This window comes from Protopterus annectens, chromosome 2.part0 (genome assembly GCF_019279795.1).
Source record: "Protopterus annectens isolate FY-2018-M chromosome 2.part0, PAN1.0, whole genome shotgun sequence".
NCBI classification, from domain to species: Eukaryota; Metazoa; Chordata; order Ceratodontiformes; family Protopteridae; genus Protopterus; species Protopterus annectens.
Window position 1 is genome coordinate 90,980,520 of NC_056728.1, and position 19,685 is coordinate 91,000,204.

The window sequence follows — 19,685 nt, forward strand, 5'->3', positions numbered from 1 at the left end:
CAAACAATAATACAATAAATAAAAGTAAGCAGTAACGTACAGACATAAGGGAACCCCCTGTCAAAATACTTTAAACAAAAAGAGATCTACTTAAGCTAAGTCTTCTAACCAGACTCTCAGACAATAACATATGCACTTTGGCATAATCAAAAGGCAGTCAAGGTATAATTCTCTACAGCCTGTGAAAAACTTTGCAACACATTTTTACATTGAAAGAGTAAATTATCAAGTTATATGAAGATAAAAAGTTACATTTTGCTGTACTGCTGCCGGCAACAATGAAACGTATGCCCTACATAGCTGTAAAATATGGCTAATGGGACAGTGTCCGCAAATGGATGTACAGCCTGCTAAAAATACTTGGTACCTGGCGAATTAAAGAAAAAAACAAAAAGCTGTAAACAACCAAGTAGAAATCCAGCTGCCGGAATCTCGACAGAATAACTTCATACAAATAAAGGTTACAGGATTCCTTGAAGTAGAAACAAGACATAAAAAAGAAAAAGAAAAAAATCACGTAAAATAAACAAAGTATATAAAAAATAATAATAAAAATCAAAAATGTAATATACAACAAAAATTAAATGCCCCATTAATGTTTTAAGAGCCATTTAATATTAATACTATTGTTTAAGACCAGGCAATTGTCATCTTGCAATAATATCTGCCAGTTGAGTTCCTTAAACTCTAAAATGGTGTTGATATCACCACAAAAAAGACTTCGTTTAACAAAATCTATTACAAAAAACATAAAAGTTTTAAAATTTTCACAAAGTAAGAGTATTTAGCCAATGCATTTGTGGCGTTCCTATTCCTAATGGCCAAAGAATGTTTATAAATTCTTAACACAAGGGTCACAGGTAGCCAAATGAACTATAAAACGTAGAATTACATGCAAATCTATTTCTTGCACAAAACTGAGTGGTGTTGTGTTTCAAAATGACATTGGACTCTTCATTGATGAACCTACAATATTTGCAAGAATTGCATCGAACATGCATATCTAGTGATAACTATAATTTGAAATATTCTCCAAAAACCTCTTCAAAATCAAAATTTTTCTTATAACTGAACTTTGATTAGAGAATCAAGAACTTGAAGTCAAACTATTGTTGCATAAAACATTTCAGTTCTTAATGATAATCTTTCTAATATCATTAGTCTTCAAGGAAACAGAAGAGAGAAGGTTCTTGTCTTAGAAAAAATATATATCACTCTTCGCTATTATTCTTAGTAGTTAAACATGTCAACAGAATAGGGAAGAATCTAGTATCCCTCAAAAATCCTCACTTCAAAAACACTGTCCAAAAATGATTCCCGATAGCCCCTTGTCCATAAATAGATGTTTGGGATAATTAAGCTCTTCGTCAAACTGAATGTTACTGCTGCCAAGGCGAGTCTGACGAAAGTACAGTTGTGTACACTTACCATACATGTAGATGTTTGAGCGTATTCACTGTTGCAGTCATTACATGTGGGTTATCTGCTTGCAGTAACCCTCAGTCAGCCTTAACCCTCAGTCAGCCTGATTAACAAAGTCTTGGGTCCTGTGTCGGTTGCTGTCCCTTCTTCCATGACGTCAGGTCGTCAGGGGTATAAAACATGCAGCAGACACCATTACATCAGTCTTTCTTGCTGTGCGGTGCCCAAAGCAGAAGCTTGATTCATAAGTGCGGTTGGCAGACTCCTGAAATTTTCATTTTCGAGTTTCAGAACCAAAGTCTTCAACTAAAGCCAAATACCCCGTTGGGGGAAACATTTTCTTGCTCCTTTCCGATGTCCATAAAAGTTAAAAATTGCATTACTTGTGGAAAGCAAATACCTCACAAAGATTTTAATTCGTACTGTATTCCTTGCCTAGGCCCTGACCACGACGTACCTTGCTGTTGGTTTTGTGCTTTATTTAATCAGCGCACTATCCGTCGTCGGCATATTTTCACCTCTAAATATTTCGGTTCTCGGTTTAATTATCCAGAAATGTCGTCTGTTAGCCATCAGACTACCGGGATTCCGAAAAAATGCAAAGATAAAGACAGAGACAGTTCACAGAGGTCCAAAGCTGCCAGCAATGCTTCCCCTAAGCCAGTCGCCAGTTCGCTGGTACTCAGTGAAGTGCGTTCGCAGCCCCTGATACCAGCTACTTCTGACTCGCAGGCCTCTACCGAGACCCATTCAGAGTCCGGTATGCTATGAGATTCTTCAAATGTGGAACCTGCGGATGTCTCTACCTTGGATGGGTCCGGAGCCGCTGTGCAGGCCGACTGAGGGCTACTGCAAGCAGATAACCCAAATGTAATGACTGCAACAGTGAAACACAAACATCATCTGTCCTCTAACACTGTTTCATAAACCTAGGATGTTGACTGTCAGCGACTAAATAATTGTTAGTAAAAAGTAGTCTTCCTATAAATACTCCTCTTAAAGGTGCACTTCCCCATATCCATTTTAATTTCGAGATCCAACAGCTACCTGAACTCCCACTGGTAAAAAAGAAAATTGGTGCTTCTATGAAGATCAGAAATAAAAATATCAAATTCTTCTGACTCACCTCCCCAAATAAAAAAAAAAAAAGATCAGTTTATCTTCTGTAAAACCGAATTTTGTTGTATATGGTCCTAAAATTTGTACGCCCACCAACTTATGACCAAGTTGGCAAAAGAAGGTGCTATCCTCAACACCCATAGCCACACTTTTTTTTCTGTTTAAAATAGACTTCATTAAACATGAAAAACATTAATCCAATTATCCAAAACAAATTTAACAAGCAAACAATTAACAAAACTTCCACTAAAACTGGTAAACTTGCACAAATACTTCCTAAGAAAATCTATGCCCATTTCCTGTGGTATGCTAGTGTAGAGTGAAACCACATCCAGAGTAAAACTCTTTTCATACCCTGCAAAAGTGTAATTATGTAATAAATCTAATAAAGCCCAATAATCCTTCAAATAAAAAAATCAATTTCACTACAGGGTTCATAATAATAATAAAAAAAAAGTTCTCTGTTTTACTACCATCAGCAGCAATATTCGGCTTGAAAGTAGGAAAACTGCCTTCACTAGTGATCTTATGAGTTTTGTGAATACTTTAAAAAAGCGAGCCATTTTTGGAAATTCTACGTATGGAAAATCAAAAGCCTAAAGATAGTCTTTTACATCAGGGCCGAATCTAAGAAGTGCAGTATCCAACATCTGTAAATGACAACTGATGAATTAATGAAGTGGGGTCATAATAGTCACCGTCAGCCAACATGTCTGAAATTACAGAAGCACAATCAGTGCAATTCATGAGGATCCTCTTGCATTTATTTTTATATTTTTATACTTAATACCTGGTTTTATAACATGTGAGCAAAGATACAATTAATGCCTCTTGTGAAAAGGTGTTATAGTTTACATATTTTGCTATTCAGAACTAAAATGTTGCACTCTGTTCAGCATATATACTTACAGATTATGAGATGGCCAAGTTTCCTATCACAGTAAACAAAAGTCTGCCTGTTTAGTTCCTCAGATTTATGGAGACAAAATTCAATGTGAAGGTTGCCCTCATACAGACCAATGTGTTCTGTCCTGTGAAAACAGAAGCAACTATTAGCATTAAACTTCTTAGCTAACGAAAACATAACTTACACTTATGAAAATTAAAGTTTATTTTGCCAAAAACACTTCTACTATAAAGATTTTGTTTAAAAAGGAGATATACCTGTACAATACATTTCAAAAGTATGCTACTGTTCTGCCTCATTCATTGCTTCTATTTCTAAGTTCGAATAGCAACAACAATGTTGCAGCATTTATCCCCCTCCTGGTCAGTTCAGCTATTCTGTAATGAACCATCTTTTTTACTATCTGAAGGGCTTATGAGTGCCAAATATTACACAGTATAAATATGTAATATGTGCAAAACATCTCTTCAAAAGATGGCACTTGTTAAATGGATAAGTTGGCTGGGCTACAAACTGGGTCAGTGGCAAACATTTGTAGAAACTTAAACATGACTGAACTCATTCATTTACAACAGACAACGAACATTACAAGAAATAATGTAGGTAAGAAGTAGGATAATTAAAACTGAGTATAAAACTAGCATAGAAATTCTTGCACAGCTCCATGGCATTGTGGGATGGCACCCTTACTGCAACAGACAACATAAATTAATTGCTCAGGTACGTCAGAAGCCACAAGGGGGGTGGGTCGGATGACTCATCTATTCAGATGTGTTAAGGTGGTCTGCTGTGCTACAACATCAGATCCCACTAGAAAGGAGTACAGCACTTTAGCCAGCTGCATGCACTTTGCAACTGCCAAGATGCTTTAGCAGTAGGCCTTTAAAGGGCTAAAGATTTCTTGGGAAGGCATGCACAGAACTATCTATGACATCTCACTACAAGGAGGCACTGCAGGTTACTCGCATAACAAAGTACACATGATCCACCAAGGGGTGGTATGTTAGACATGATGGCAACTACTGGCCAGTGCTCGTCACCAGTGAACAGGGCAATGAATAGACCACTTGGGTGACAAGAGATTGACTGTTGGCAAGCAGAGGGGGAAGAAACAAAAATAAATAATTAGTCTAGAGGTACTTGACATGAAGTGCCAGGAGATACCACAAACTACAGCAGTATATGAAACAAGTAAAAGCTTTAAACAGAAATTTGTCTGATAGTTAAAAAGGTTCACCAAGATATAGAAGCAAACTACAGAAAAATAAAAGAAACTGAGAAAGAATGCAGATATTGAAAGGAGAATATGTTAAGGTAGAATACGGCTGAAGTATTCATCTAAACAGGGAAAAGCTTTGAAAGCTTTTAGATGTCAGAGGATATTAGGGCCGGTGTTGACATTTTGGGGACCCTCACCAAATGTCAAGTTTTGGGCCCCATAGACAATTCCAGTTTAAGTATCGCCCTGTCACTGCCACACCTCCTAAGCAACATTTTAGTTCATGCTGCAAAGTTTTAGGAGTAATGTGTGTGACACTGTGTGGTATTGCCAGTTATGCCAGGAGAAGTAGGGCAGTGGTTGGTAACATATACCAGCACAGCTAACTGGAATTTTGTAAAGAATTACTTGTCATTTGTATATCAAACTGATGTGTACAGATGCTTGGGTTGAAAATGTATTTGTAAAGTTGCTTGAGTTAAAACAATGCATCAACAGTGGGTCGCAACTATATTGTAACTGAATTAAATGTTTCTGTTTTAACAAAGCATACTAAAAGAGAAGAGGTTAATCACAGTCCAGCTGCTGCTAACTTTGAAAAATGTTTTGAAATTAAATTACTGGGCCTAGTTCATAAAGGTTTCATCTTACAGTTCTAATTGCAGCCAGAGACAAAATGTCTGGAAAAGCAAGTACTAGGAAGCCTTCTATGTTGTCTTTAGCAGTGAAAGTACAGTTGTGTAAAATCGTACCATAACGGTATATGTCCTTGCCTTCACCGCTGCAGTATTTTTTACAAATGGGACTCCTTGTCATGAAGCCCACCGTCTGGCCAGTTTACCAAAGTCTACCATAGCTTTAAGGTATGCTGAAGGTCACCTGTACAGTCTTTGCATAGGGTAGGGCATAAAGGTGACGTTCAGGTATATCATCCTTAGAACTGATTGCCCCAGTAGGAAAAGCAGTCCAAGGAATCCAAGGAGAACCTGCACATCCAGGAAGGAAAAAAGACTGGGCGATGGAGGGAGGGAGTGAATACTGCAGCGGTGAAGGCAAGGACATCTACTGTTATGGTAAGATTTTACACAACTGTACTATGTCCTTACATTCATCGCTACAGCATTCCTTACGAATGGGAGAGTGCAAAAGCTCAAGAAGAAACTAGAGAGGAGGAAGCAGCAGAGCCCTCAAAGAAGCCATAAAGAATGGCAGCAGCAAAACCAGCTCTAGTTCTGGAGATACCATTCAACTGGTAATGTTTGGTAAAGGTATGCACAGAAGTCCAGTTAGCAGCTTCAAGAATAGAATTAGCATTTAAGCCTTTGCAAAAAGCTCCAGAAGAAGCCACAACTCAAGTGGAATGTGGCTTTACAGAAGGAAGGCTCTCACTATGAAGTGTAACAAAAAGAAATGGCCTTTGAAATCCAAGTGAAAATAGTTTGTTTGGAAACCGCCAAACCTAAAGACCTAGGATGAAAGGAAACAAATAACTGGTCAGATTTTCTGACAGCTTTAGTTTTATCCAAATAAAATCTGAGCTGTCTATGCACATCTGAGGTATGCAGCACCGTCTCCCTGTCAGACTGATTAAGTGACCACTCGAACCACCTTGGGCATGAAAGAACGATTAGTACGCAAGGACACCCTTTCCTCATGAAATAAAAAAGGTGGACAAGCCATAAGGGCTTGCAACACCACTCTTACTTCTGCCAGGCGGGTGTCTAACAAAAGAACGGTCTTCCAAGAACATGTTGCAAGGAAGCTGAAACAGCAGACTCAAAAGGAGCTACAGTCAATTTTTCCAGAACAAAATTAAGATCCCAGGGAGGAGGAACAGGCTTCCTGGGAGGTCTAATATTAAGGACACCTTTAAGAAACTGCTTAGCCTCAAATCTAGACGCTAACGGGGGAGTTAAAGGCCAACACACAGAAACAGCTGATAAGTGGGCCTTAAACAGAATAGGCCAAACCAGCACTGAGCAACTCACACAAAGCAGAACCAAAGGAGCATCCACAGAAAGTGGGTCCAGGTCAAATGAAAGATAAGACTAGTAGGATTTCCTAGTAGTAGGTTTCCTGGCCTCCTGCAGGACCTGCAGCACATCCTCAAACAAAAGATGTCTATGAGGGATCAAAACCATATCACCCACAGTATCAGTTGAAGCATGGACAGGTGGGGATGGATGAGAGACCCCTCGTCTTGTGTGAGGAGATCCACCCTGTGAGGTAACTTGTGATGATTGCCCTTGGTAGATGCAGAAGTAGAGGGAACCAGTGCCCTTCATGGCCAAAAGGGAATAGCCAACAAGATTTTGGGAGCATCCCATCAAATCTTGAACAGGACTCTCAGAATGAGAGGAATGGGAGGGTATGTTTAAAGAAACATCCACTTCCAAGAAAATGAGAGGGTGTCCACCTTCCATACTAGAGGACCTAGGACTCTGGCACAAAATAGAAGAAGTTGTCTCTTCAGAGGGGAGTTAGAGATCTACTTCAGGAGTACTCCACTGGTGAACAATGTCCAGAAATACATCCCTGTGAAGCATCCATTCATGGGATTGAGTGAAGGGCCTGCTCAGATAGTCTGTCACAACATTCTGATCTGAAGGAATGCAAACTGCCTGAAGAGTCACTCAATACTGGATAGCCAGATCTCATACCAGAAGTGCCTACCGGCAAAGACGGAAAGATCTCATACACCCCTGTATGTTGATATACCACATAACTGTGGTATTGTCTGTGAATACCTTGAGAGGCCCCGGAGAGAAGAGAAATTGAAAGGCCTGAAGAGCCAGCAAAAGCGCTCACATCTCTTTGAAGTTGATGTACTCCTTCCACTGACGAGGTGACCACACTCCCTGAACCCTCAGGAAGGCAAACATTGCTCCACATCCCACATCTGAAGGGTCTGTGAACAGATTCTGAGGGAGAAGAGGATGTTGAAAAGGGAGCCCTGGATTCAAAGACAACTGCTGAATCCACCACAGAAGTTCTTTCTTGAGACATGGGAGAAGAGGGAACAGGAAAGTCTAGAGGATGCGTATGCTGAAACAACACTGACTTCAGAAACCACTGGAACTTCCTCACGTGGAGTTTGGCCACAGGGAGCATCGGCATGGTGGAATCCATAAACCCCAGAGCTCTCAGAAACTCCCTGGCTGTACTGGAAGCTAGGGGAAGAAAAGTGAGAAAGAAAGAAATGAGTGTTAATGCCTTTGAAGGAGTCAGGGATGCCAACATTGGCACCGTTTGAATCCTGCAACCCAGAAAGACATGATCCTGAGGATTCCGGACTTTTTGAAGCTTATTGTGTACCCCAGGCTCTGAAGGGAAATGGTAAAAATGAAGATTTTGCTAAGGACCTCTGTAAAAAAGATACCCGACTCAGCAGGTTGTCCAAATAAGGAAAGATTTAGATCCTTGAAGCCTGCAAAAAGGCAATAACAGAAGTGAGGCTTCTGGTGAATACCCCTGGGGCAGCAGAAAGGCCAAAGGGCAAAGCACAGAACTGACACCAGGAAGAAACAGAGAAATGCAAAATTCTCCTGAAAAGAGGATGGATTGGAATATGGAGATAAGCATCCTTGAGGTCTGGAGACACCAGAAAGGCCTGAAGGAGCAAGAGAGGGAAAAAAATAACTGAAGGGACAACATCTGAAAGGAAGGCACCTTCAGAAAGGTGTTCAGATGGGAGAGGTCTCCAAGTATCTTCTTTTCTGAGCACTAGAAACATTCTTAAATAAAACCCTTTCCCACTTTGAGACACAGGCACCTCTTGAATTGTACCCGGACTAGAGGTCTCAAAGAGCTTCTGGGGAAAAAAGGAAGCTGTTCCTGAGGGGTCTGTGGAAAGTCCATAAAAGGAGGGTGGGAAATCCAGACTATGAAGCACCCTTGCCAAATGATTTACAGAACCCAAGAATCCTGGGTGATTCAGAGTCGGGCAGGAAGAGAAAGAGAAATGTGGCTGGGAACAAGTTGATAGTCAGAAAGGAAGGCTTAAGAATCCCTGCATCTGAGTGACCTTAGGAGGAGGAGGAGTCTGGCTACTACCCTTTTTACCGTTAGAAGGAAGGCAAAATTGCCTACAAATAAAGGCTTGCTTAGAAGGGTAGGTTTGCTGAAATTTAGGCACAGGAGAAACAAAGACAAGCTTAAGCTCCTGTAAAGCCTTCCCCTTGTCCTGAAGAGACTTAAACCAGCAGCAACTTCACCAAACAAATTTACATCCAGATGAGCATCCATCAACTTAGCCTTAATATAATCGGGGAAAGGTTGAAGCCAAAGCCATGAATATCTCCTCAAAACTGAAACAGAAGCAGCAGCCCTAGAAGAGGCATCTGCTGCATCATAACTACATTTGATAGAATGACTAACTACCTGAGAGAAGTCCCAAGCAAAGAAAGAGTTGAAGATTTATTCTCAGAGTCTGGAAGATCAGAAAGAATCTGACAAGCCTGAGAAAGAGGAGCCAAAACATACCTAGAGATATGGGTCTGATAAATAATAGCCCTAAAAGCTAAGGTAAGCCGAAGTACAAACCTTGCCCAGCCTATCCATGGTTCTTCTACTGTCCTTGTCAGAAGGCAGTAACTTGAACGAAGGAAGCAACTGAGACAGCTTAACAGAGGCTACAGACACCAGAGGGGTCAGCTGCAGGACATTTAAACAAAGAGGAACAATCCTCAGGCACTTTATAAAACCCATCAGGCTTCTTGGGAGCAGGGGGCAGAGAATCTGGCGCTTTACAAATAGTGGAAAAAACATTCAATAAAGCAGGCATGACAGGAGGAATGGCAGCAGATTTATGAGATACCATCTGAAGTAACTCATAGTACCTCTTATGGATATCCAAAACCTGGGCACAATCCCACTTAAAAAAAAATCCCATCATCCTAGACATTGCATCCCCAAAAGAAATTTACTCAGAAGGATTATCTAGAGTATGAGAATCCTCCTTCTCAGACCCGTAGTCTAAAGGAGAAGGAATCTGAGTAGAATAAGCAAGAGAGTCATCATCAGAGTCCACCTCAGAAGAATGTAATTCTCTGGGCCTTTTAAGGGAAGATGATGACAAAGGAGGAGCGAGAATGAACCCCCTTGAGGAGGCCTCAACGACAGTAAAGCATTAAATAACCCTTGAGTAAAGGCCTGCTACTCACTTTGTGGATCCCTAGGAGCAGAAGAAACATGATTAGTTTTCCATTTCTTTTGTAAGGGTACATCCATCCTAGAAACCTGAGAAGGCCCAGACTCAGGATGGCATTCCACAACTGCAGTAGGAACAGCTTCCCTAAAGAGAGACTGCAGAGCCCCTCTAGACTCCTCAGAAACAGGTCAACTGTGATTCACTCTGAACACCCGAAATAGACGCCTGCAAAGCCTCATCAGACGTGCTGCCAACTATATCCTCATTTGCCTCCAACCCAGATGCAGTAAAAGAATCTGACAAACAACCAGGTGAGCCTCCAGGTTCATAACCTCAAGAGAAACTCCTGGCAAAGGCTGGACAGAAGAAGAGTCTTACTGTATGCATCTTCTTCACAGGCAGTTGACCCTCGGGGAAGGAAGTTCCATCCATAGCATCTGCAGCAAGAAGCTTAAGACACTGGTTCTCAAGCTACAAGGAAAGGGAAGAAAGCCTACTAGGAGTCTGTTTTTGTAACCTGACAAGGAAGGGCCCCCCTCACCTACTTCATCTTACCTTGCTCAAGTAACCAGGGAAAAAAAATAATTTAGATCAATTAGGAAAATATAGTGAGATCAGTTAAATATTGTTTTTCTGTAACTGTGTGAACCTCTCCACCTGCACTATTTTTAATATTTCCCGCGATTGAAACTATGGTGTTTATTGTAAACAGATATTTATTATTTCCATGTTCTTTTATTTATTATTATTAAATATATTTAAAGTTTCACTGTGGCTGGACCTTTAGAGAATATTTTAACCTTTGAGAGTGCTTATATTTATTCAGTGGCACTGCAGCCACACCTGAAGCCTTGCTGTTCGGTCAACATTACCATTTGTAATATTAATTTCACTCAGTACAACTGGGACCCTTGCAACAGCCTTAGAGTAGCTGGCTTTAGAGTGTCTGGTGGCAGTGTAACTACCTTATAGTCTAGGAAGGAAGATGCATAACTAGTAAAATTGGTGGCAGCCTTTCCAAGATGTGTGTGTGTCTGTGTGTGTCTGTGTGTGTCTGTGTGTGTCTGTGTGTGTCTGTGTGTGTCTGTGTGTGTGTGTGTGTGTGTCTGTGTGTCTGTGTGTCTGTGTGTCTGTGTGTCTGTGTCTGTGTGTCTGTGTCTGTGTCTGTGAAAATCAAATCTCAGAGTGTTTGTATCAGCTGCTTGAAGCAGGGGCACAAAGTACTGGTTTCACAGAGAGTGGTGGAGAACTTAGCTTTGATACTCAGCTGAGGTCTCAACTAACTGTGCCAGTGGTGAGTCTTACTGGGGACCTGGAGAGAGACAAGAGAAACAAACCAAAGTTCTTGCTGTAATAACTGGAAAGTTACGTAGTCAGACAAAGATATCCAACGTCAAGAATCCTTTTATTCACAAAAGAGCAAAGCTTTCGGGTCCACACCCTTCAATACTAAAACACATTAATGACACATCATTAAGAATTTAAATAGGAGCAGATAGTATCACATGACTACAGCCAGACAACCATGCGATAGATAAAAAAATCACAGTGAATAATTAGAAATAAAATATCACAATAAAAAATTAAAATGAGACATATACAACTAAATTAAAATTCAAAGTTTACACTGCAGTAATTTAATTAGAATAGGTTTCAGAGTTCCAGCAGTATTAAGGCCTGGTGGAATATCAGCCATCAAGTGCAATATCCACTCATATTCTTTTATTTCTAACACATTATTCAAGTCAACCCCCTCCCAATCGATTTGTAAACTACATCTATCACTCTGAACTTAAATTTATGTGTACTGTCTGTACTTAAAATGTGTTTGCTCAGTGCATTCTTTTCATTATTCCTGCGTATATCCGACTTGTGTCACACTCCTTTAATTTTCTCATGATTTTGCCCACATAAAATGAGGGACAATTGATGCAGGTTGCCAAGTAAACCACATTGACAGTAGCACAGTTTGCTGTTAAGTTAAAAGTATACTTCACATTAGTAGTTGGATGCTGGAAGATCTCACTCCCTTTAACTAATATATCAGCACAATATATATACAGTCCATGCAAAGTACAGTTGTGTACACTTACCATAAATGTAGATGTTCGAGTGTATTCACTGCTACAGTCATTACATTTGGGGGTAATCTGCTGGCAGGCTGCCCTCAGTCGGCCTGATTAACAAAGTCTTGGGTCCTGCGTCGGTTGCTGTCCCTTCTTCCAGGACGTCAGGTCGTCAGGGGTATAAAACATGCAGCCGATGCCATTACATCAGTCTTTCTTGCCCCAGATGTCAGGTACCCGCCAAATGGGGAGCAAAATATATATATATATATATATATAAATAATTTAAAACACAAAAATATACCTCCAAACAAAAGAAAATACAGCAAAAAGGCTTTTAAGTGTAGTAAAAGAAAGTAGAGGTGCATAGTAAGAGAAAAAACGGGGCTAGAGGGAGGGTAACCAGGACTGCAACAGTGAATACACTCGAACATCTACATTTACGGCACATGTACACAATTGTATTATGTTCTTCGTGTTTCACTGTTGCAGTCATTGCACTTGGGTAGATTCCCAAAGCTATGGTTGGGAGGATGGATTTATACAGCATTAGGACTGGCTATAAGGCCATGCAAAACAGCAGTGGCAAAGCTAGCTCTGGATTTAGAGAAAATTGGTAAATGATAATGCTTGGTGAAAGTATGAACTGAACTCCAGGTAGCAACTTCTAGAATATCCCTGGTAGGAACACCTCTGAGAAAGGCTGTAGAAGTAGATGCAGCCCTGGTGGAATAGGATCTGATCCCCTGGGGGATAGGTTTTCCATGGTGCTTATAGCAGTAATGAATACAATGGCTTATCTATTTGGAAATGGTTTGCTTTGAAATAGCCTTTCCCGCTGCCCCTGCAGCAAATGCTACCAGCAGTTCAGATTTTCTTCGAGATTTAGCCCTGTCCAAGTAAAATCTAAGTTGTCTGTGTACATCCAATGAATGCAGAATCCGCTCCCCCTTGTTCTGTGGATTGGGAAAGAAAGTTGGCAAATGAATGGACTGATTAAGAGCCACACTGGATACCACCTTGGGCATGAAGGATGGGTTGGGTCCCGAGTGACACCATGTCCGCATGAAAGATTATGAAAGGCTCCACTGCCATAAGGGCCTGTAATTCAGAAATCCTTCTAGCCGAAGTGATTGCTAAAAGGAAGGCTATTTTCCACGAAAGAAATTTTAAGTCTGCAGTAGCAGCTGATTCGAAATTAGGGAGAGTGAGTTTCTCCAATACAAAGTTACGGTCCCAGGCAGAGGTTGGAGCTCTCCAGGGTGGCCTCAAGTTTTTGGCCCCTCTGAGATACTGCTTTAGCAGAGGATGAGAGGGGGGGGGGTTCTGTGTTGAACTGAAATGAGCTGAAATGGCGGAGGCATGGATTTTTATAGAAGAAAGAGACAGGCCCTTGTGAAGCATCTCAGGTAAGTATTGCAAAATCTGAGGTAAATTGGGCACTGCTGTGCTTATCCCTTGAGATGGATTCCAGGCACAGAATCTTTTCCATTTGTCAGCATACGATTTTCTAGTACTACGTCTTCTCGCCTCCAAAATCACATCCATCACAGGTTTGCTGAGGGATGCTAAGGGGGAATTTAAGTGATTAGCCAAGCTGCAAGATTCAATGTTTGGAGCCGAGTGCAGAATTTGGTTGTTCTGCGGAGACAGTAAGGAAGGTGTCTGAGGCAGATGCCATGGAGAAATTTGAGACAGACTGCGTAGGAGTGGGTACCAGTGTTGGCGAGGCCAGTCTGGAGCAATCAAAATAATTTTTGGTTTGTCCTGTTTGACTTTTAGTAGAACTTTGGAGAGCAGAGGCAGAGGGGGAAGGCATAGAGGGATAGGTTTTCCCAGCTGAAGGGCAGAGCATCCACTTTCCAGGCTTTTTTGTGAGTTCTTGTGCAAAATTTGTCCAACTGGTAGTTCTGGGGGAGTTCTTGTGCAAAATTTGTCCAACTTGTAGTTCTGAGGTAACGCAAAAAGATCTATGCCAGGGCTCCCCCATTTGCATGTCAACATGTTGAAAATCCGTGGTTCCAGTTTCCATTCGTGTGGGTCCATGAGATTTCTGCTTAGTTTGTCTGCCAAAATATTCAGCTTTCCTGGCAGGAATTCAGCTTGCAGTTGTACTTGATAGCTCAAGGCTGTGTTCCACAATGACATGGCTAGTCTGCAGAGGGGGTAGGAATGTTTTGCCCCCTTGCTTGTTTATGTACCACATGACTGGTGCTTGTCTGTCTTTACCATTAGTTGTCCTGGATGAAGGCAGTCCTTGAAGGCGGTCAGTGCATTCTGTACAGCTAACATTTCTTTTTGATTGATATGAAGGTGCATTTGATTTGGGCTCCATTTGCCCTGAATGAGCTCCCCATGCATAGTCTGATGAGTCTGTAGTAAGGGTTTGGACAGCAACGGGTGGTGTGAATGGCAGTCTCTTGTTTTGGTGGCAGGCCTCTGCCCACCATAGGAACTCTAGTTGCAGGCAAGGAATGATGGGAATCATTGTTTCCAGGCTGTGACAATGTTGACTCCATAAACTTATGTACACAACTGAAGTTTCCTCATATGCAGTCTTGCATATGAATTAGAAGAATGCAGGAGGCTATGAACCCAGAAGCTTGCAGTATTTGTCTTGCAGATAGCAGGGTTTTTGTGGACACCTGTCTGAAGTAAGTCACCAAATGAAGTTGCTTTTCTGGCGTAAGGAAAGCCATCTGGGCAGTTGTATTCAAGCTTGCACCCAGGAAAGTAATTTTTTTCAGAGGGTACCAGTTGTAATTTCTTTTTGTTTATGGTGTACCCTAGACAAGTTAGAACCCTTTTTACAAACGCCAGATGTTTTAGAAGAATGGCCTTGTTTTCTGCTTGAATTAGACAATCATCCAGGTATGGATATATTTGAATATTTCTTTGCCTGCAAAATGCAATTACTGGAGCCAGGCACTTTGTAAATAACCTGGGCGCAGTAGATAAGGCAGTGCAGAGAACTGATAATGCAAGTAGCCTGCTTTGAAGCTGAGGTAACTTCTGCAAGATTCCCTGATTGGGATATGCAGGTAAGCCTCTTAAATCTAGAGTTGCCAACCAGGCATCTTTGCCTAGCAGAGGAAGTAACTGGTGAAGAGTCAGCATCTTGAATTTTGGAATGTCCAGAAATGTGTTCAGAGTAGACAGGTCCAGAATTGGACGCTATGATTTGTCTTTTCTGGGTACCAGGAAAGGTCTGGAATAGAAACCTTGTCCCTTTTCCTCTTCTGGTACTAGTTGAATTGCCCCCCAATGTTTAGGAAGGAAAGTACTTTTTTCTGAGCCTCTGCCCACTGATTTGGGGGCAGGTCTGGCCATCAGTTTGGAGTTGGCAATGTGTGGAAATGAAATCTGTATCCCTGGGACACTATATTTAAAACTCATTTGTCCTGGGTTATAAGTTGCCAGTTTTTTGCATGAAGAGCCAGTTTCCCCCCCAAAGGGGTGGCTTAGAGGCAAGTTCTTGGTAATTTTAAAGGGACATCATTGAGACTGCTTACCAGAGGGAGGTGTCTTGTTATTTCCAGATTTGGAAGTGGAGGCACCCTATTGTTTAGTTCTGAAAGTCCCTTGGGACTGAAACTTGGTGCTTTTGGAATGTCTGGGTTTGGCTTGAGTGGCTCTGGAAGGAACTGGAAAGGACCAGTTCTTAGTAGGCCAGTGCCTACTAAATCTTGGAGGTTGTACTTGTAAGAAATCTTTCATAGTTTGCATAGATTTAGCTTTATCTTCCATCTTTTTTAGAACTTCTTCACAGCCTTATTGCCAGATGGTTCCTACTGCAAAGGAGCATCCAACAATTTTGCTTTAACATGATCAGGCAGAGATTGCTCCTTAAGCCAAGCATGCTTTCTAAGAACAGACCCAGTAACAGCAGTCCTGCAAGAGGCCTCCAAAGAATCAAAACCACATTGCAAAGTATGTTTTCCAACTTGTTCAGCTGAATGCAATAAATTCTGTAAATCCTTATTTTCCACACAGTCAGAAATCATTATTTTCTGTTTAAGCAATCCCATGATATGCTGTTGATATTTTAGCATATGGAATTGACGGTTTAAAGCCCTGATTGGCAAGGTTGCAGAAGTATATACCTTTTTAACCCATCTATCCAGTGGCCTGGAGTCTCTATCAGAAGGGGTAGGATTTTTAGCAGTAGAAGTCTTAATGCCCTTGGGACCCTGAGAAATTGTTTCAGGGTCCGCAACAGGATTTTTGAAAAGGAATTGGTGGGAGTCAGGAACCCTGTAGTATCTGTCTGGCTTACAATGGGCCAGAGGCAGGGAATCAGGGGCCATACTGGATTCTGAAAACACAATCAACAATGTCTAGTACAGGAGGAATAGTCAAAGGCCGGGAAGAAGGAAATCCCTAAGCCTCTTTTTGGATTCAGAATAATCCTGACTTTCCCAGTGGAAATGCTCCCTTAAGGTATGTAAATTTTCCCCAAAATAAAAATCCTCAGGGGGAGAAGCAGAAGGAATGGAATCCTCTGCATCAGAGTCCTCATAAGTAGGTATGGACAAATCCTGTTCATTAGAAGAGTCAGAAGAAACAGAGTCCTGTTCAGAGGATTTATAGTCTAGTTCAGCCCTGCGCCTCTTAGAAGGGGGGGTTGACTACCCCTGATTAGAGTATTTAAATCTTCAGCCATTTTGATCATTTGTTTTTTAGGCATAGGGGCCTGAACATGTGGCCTGGGCGTCGGTTTTTTAGACATAGATCGAGATTTTGACCTTAATATTAAAGGTGGTGGTGTTGTTTTAATATACAAATCTGTAGGCCTGAATACACCCTCAGAAGCCAGTGCTTGCACAGCGGCTCCGGACCCATCCGAGGTACAGACATCTGCAGGTTCCATAGATTAAGCATCTCGCGGTATACCGGACTCCAAATGGATCTCAGTAGAGGCCTGCGAATCAGAAGTAGAGGGTATCAGAGGCTGCAAAAGCATCTCACCGAGTACCGGCGAACTGGTGACTGGCTTAGAAGCATCGTCGGCAGTTTTGGACCTCAACTTTCTTTCTTTTTCTTTGCGTTTTTTTGGTATTCCGGTTGTCTGATGGCTAACCATAATTTCTGGATAATTAAACCGAGAACCGAAATATTTAGAAGCAAAAATGTACAGACGATGGATAGTGCGCGGATTAAATAAAGCACAAAACTGACAGCAAGGTACGTTGTGGTCAGGTCCTAAAGCAAGGAATACAGTACAAATGAAAATCCTTATGAGGTATTTGCTTCCCACAAGTAAAACAATTAACTTTTACTAACATCGGTAAGGAGCAGTAAAAAGTTTCCCCAACGGGGTACTTAGCTTTTAGTTTAAGACTTCAGTTCTGAAACTCAAACACAAATTTCAGGAGCCGGCTGACTGGCACTTGCGAACTGCTTCTGCTTCAGGCACCGTGCGGCAAGAAAGACTGGTGTAATGGCGTCGGCTGCATGTTTTATACCCAGATGACCTGACGTCATGAAAGAAGGGACAGCAACTGACGCAGGACCCAAGACTTTGTTAATCAGGCTGACTGAGGACAGCCTGCCAGCAGATTACCCCCGAATGTAATTACTGCAACAGTGAAACATGAAGAACATCAGAGTCTTGTTTCTACTGGGGGTATCAACTTAGAAGCAAAATCCTTACACAGTTTACCTTTCAAGCTTCTTAAAATTTCTATATGAAAAGTAAGGTCTTTCATCCAGTACACCTCTTAACATGCACTCTTATTAGGTGAGGCCATTAAAATTAGCCAGTTCTTTTCTATAATGTTTCACTAAATGGGTTCTAACATTGTATGTTGTAATATGCCTAACCTTTTCAATACTTGATTTGTGATCTTCCACGTGACTATTATAATACTCTACTGCCTTAAAAATGGGTTTAAGGGACATCTCTCTCTCTCCTGAATAAACTTATTACTTCGCTCTAGGACTTGCTTATAATCATATTCACTAGATAAAAATTCAGTCTTCATCTGTTCTGCCTTAAGAAAACAATCATCCATATTCAACCTACTAGCCCTTCTGAACTGTGCTGTCATAATACCTCTGAAAACATGTGGAGCATGCATACTGCACCTATTTAAATATCTCCCAGCACATACTTGTTTTTTAAGAATACTAGTTTCTATAACACTATGTTTCAATTCTAAATTTAAGTCCAGAAACGCAATGGCAGTATTAGAGTATTGCATCTCAAATTTTAAAAAACTAAACTAGTGGTGGTGTTCAAATAATCTACATATTCATGCAGCTGCCCAGCAGTGCCTTTCCAGATAATAAAGCAGTCATCTACAAAGCATTGATATAGACAAACATTCTGATTCAATACATTCATATTACTACAAATATATTTTTGTTCCCATTGATGGAGAACCAAATTAGCCGATGTATTGGCCACCGATGTCCCCATTGCTACCCCAGACAGCTGAAGATAAAGTCATTGTTAAACAAAAAAAAACATTCCTAGTCAAAACTATATCTAATAAGGAACAGGTATTTTCCACTTCCTTGGCAGACATAACATCCTTGCTCACTAAAAATTCCCTTATAGCTGTACCCAATCTTCATTAGGGATAACTGTGAAAAGTGATGCCTAACGTTACAAAAGGATAATCATCTTGAAATGGCTCTCTCCTGTCCAATTTTTCATACCAATCTTTCAACTTTAAAATAAGATCTGTTGTAACTCTTAAAGATATTAACACAATCGGGCAAAAAAAAAGCTCAAATTCCTCAGTAAATATATGGAAACAGGCTCAGTTACCCAGCTTTTACCAGACACTATAGGCCTGAAAGGGGGATTAAGAAGTGATTTATGTATTTTGGGAAGTCCGTACAACTGCGGGATCACCGGACATGACAGTGAAATAATTAAACAGGGGCAGGTCTATATCCCCATTCAATTGTAGATCGTATATCAACATATTTACTTCACTGATATATCTTTTAACCTCCACTGGTGTAACGTGTTTAAAATTGTTCCCATCTTCCAGAAGCAGTTCCATGGAATGTGTATAATCATCACGATCCATGACTACCACGACACCCCCTTATCAGCCTGTTTTATTACCAAGCAGTCATCTTTCATCAATGTTTTCAAAGCAACTGATTCTTCATATGTAAGATTATACTTCCTATTCCCTTGTTTTATAGCATACATATTTCTTAACTCAACCTCACAAATATCATGAAAAGCTGTTAACACAGGTATGCTTAAAGGGGTACAAGTACTTCTCTTACATTCCACTGATAGTTCTAACACATTTCCTTTAAATAGAACTTTCAAATTTACTGTTCTAACAAATTGTTTTAAGTCAGTAAGTGCGGTAACTATATAATCCGTCGCAGTTGGAATAAAATTCAACCCTTTCTGTAACAGAGAAAGAAATGGTGCTGTTAAAACAGCAGAGGAAAGATTCAAAGTACCTTGAATCATCTCCGGACCAAATTTGCCTTGGCCCAATGAGCCCTCGTTCTTGCGTTTGGTCCCGTTTGGGTTCTGTCTCTGTAATGACCTTCCTCTTAATGGGCTCGGTTCTTTGATCTTTTCCGGATGCTCTAGTTGAAAACGCTTCTGTAGCCCTGCTCCGGACACATTAAGGGTTAATTGTTGACTTTTTTTTACTGTTTTCTTTTCCATTTTCCGTCATGTCAGAAACGCATTGTACTCAAACTTGCTTCTATTGCTATATCAGCTACTGAAGCAGGGAGAGCTGTGGGCGTTTCACTAACGGATATAGCAGACATAGGCACAACGTCCTAGGAAAGCGTATGTTGATTGGCTGTTACAAC

The 19,685-nt window shown here is 40.9% G+C and overlaps 1 protein-coding gene across 3 annotated transcripts in view; it reads right to left on the reverse strand.

Moving 5' to 3' along the window:
* The window catches only part of RALB (RAS like proto-oncogene B), an 810,790-nt gene that overhangs the window by 628,985 nt on the left and 162,120 nt on the right, over positions 1 to 19,685 (reverse strand). For all 3 annotated transcript variants that reach the window (XM_044060573.1, XM_044060575.1, XM_044060572.1), the window contains one exon: positions 3,451 to 3,572. The gene's annotated coding sequence lies outside the window, so the exon portion shown is untranslated. The remainder of the gene's footprint in view (positions 1 to 3,450; positions 3,573 to 19,685) is intronic.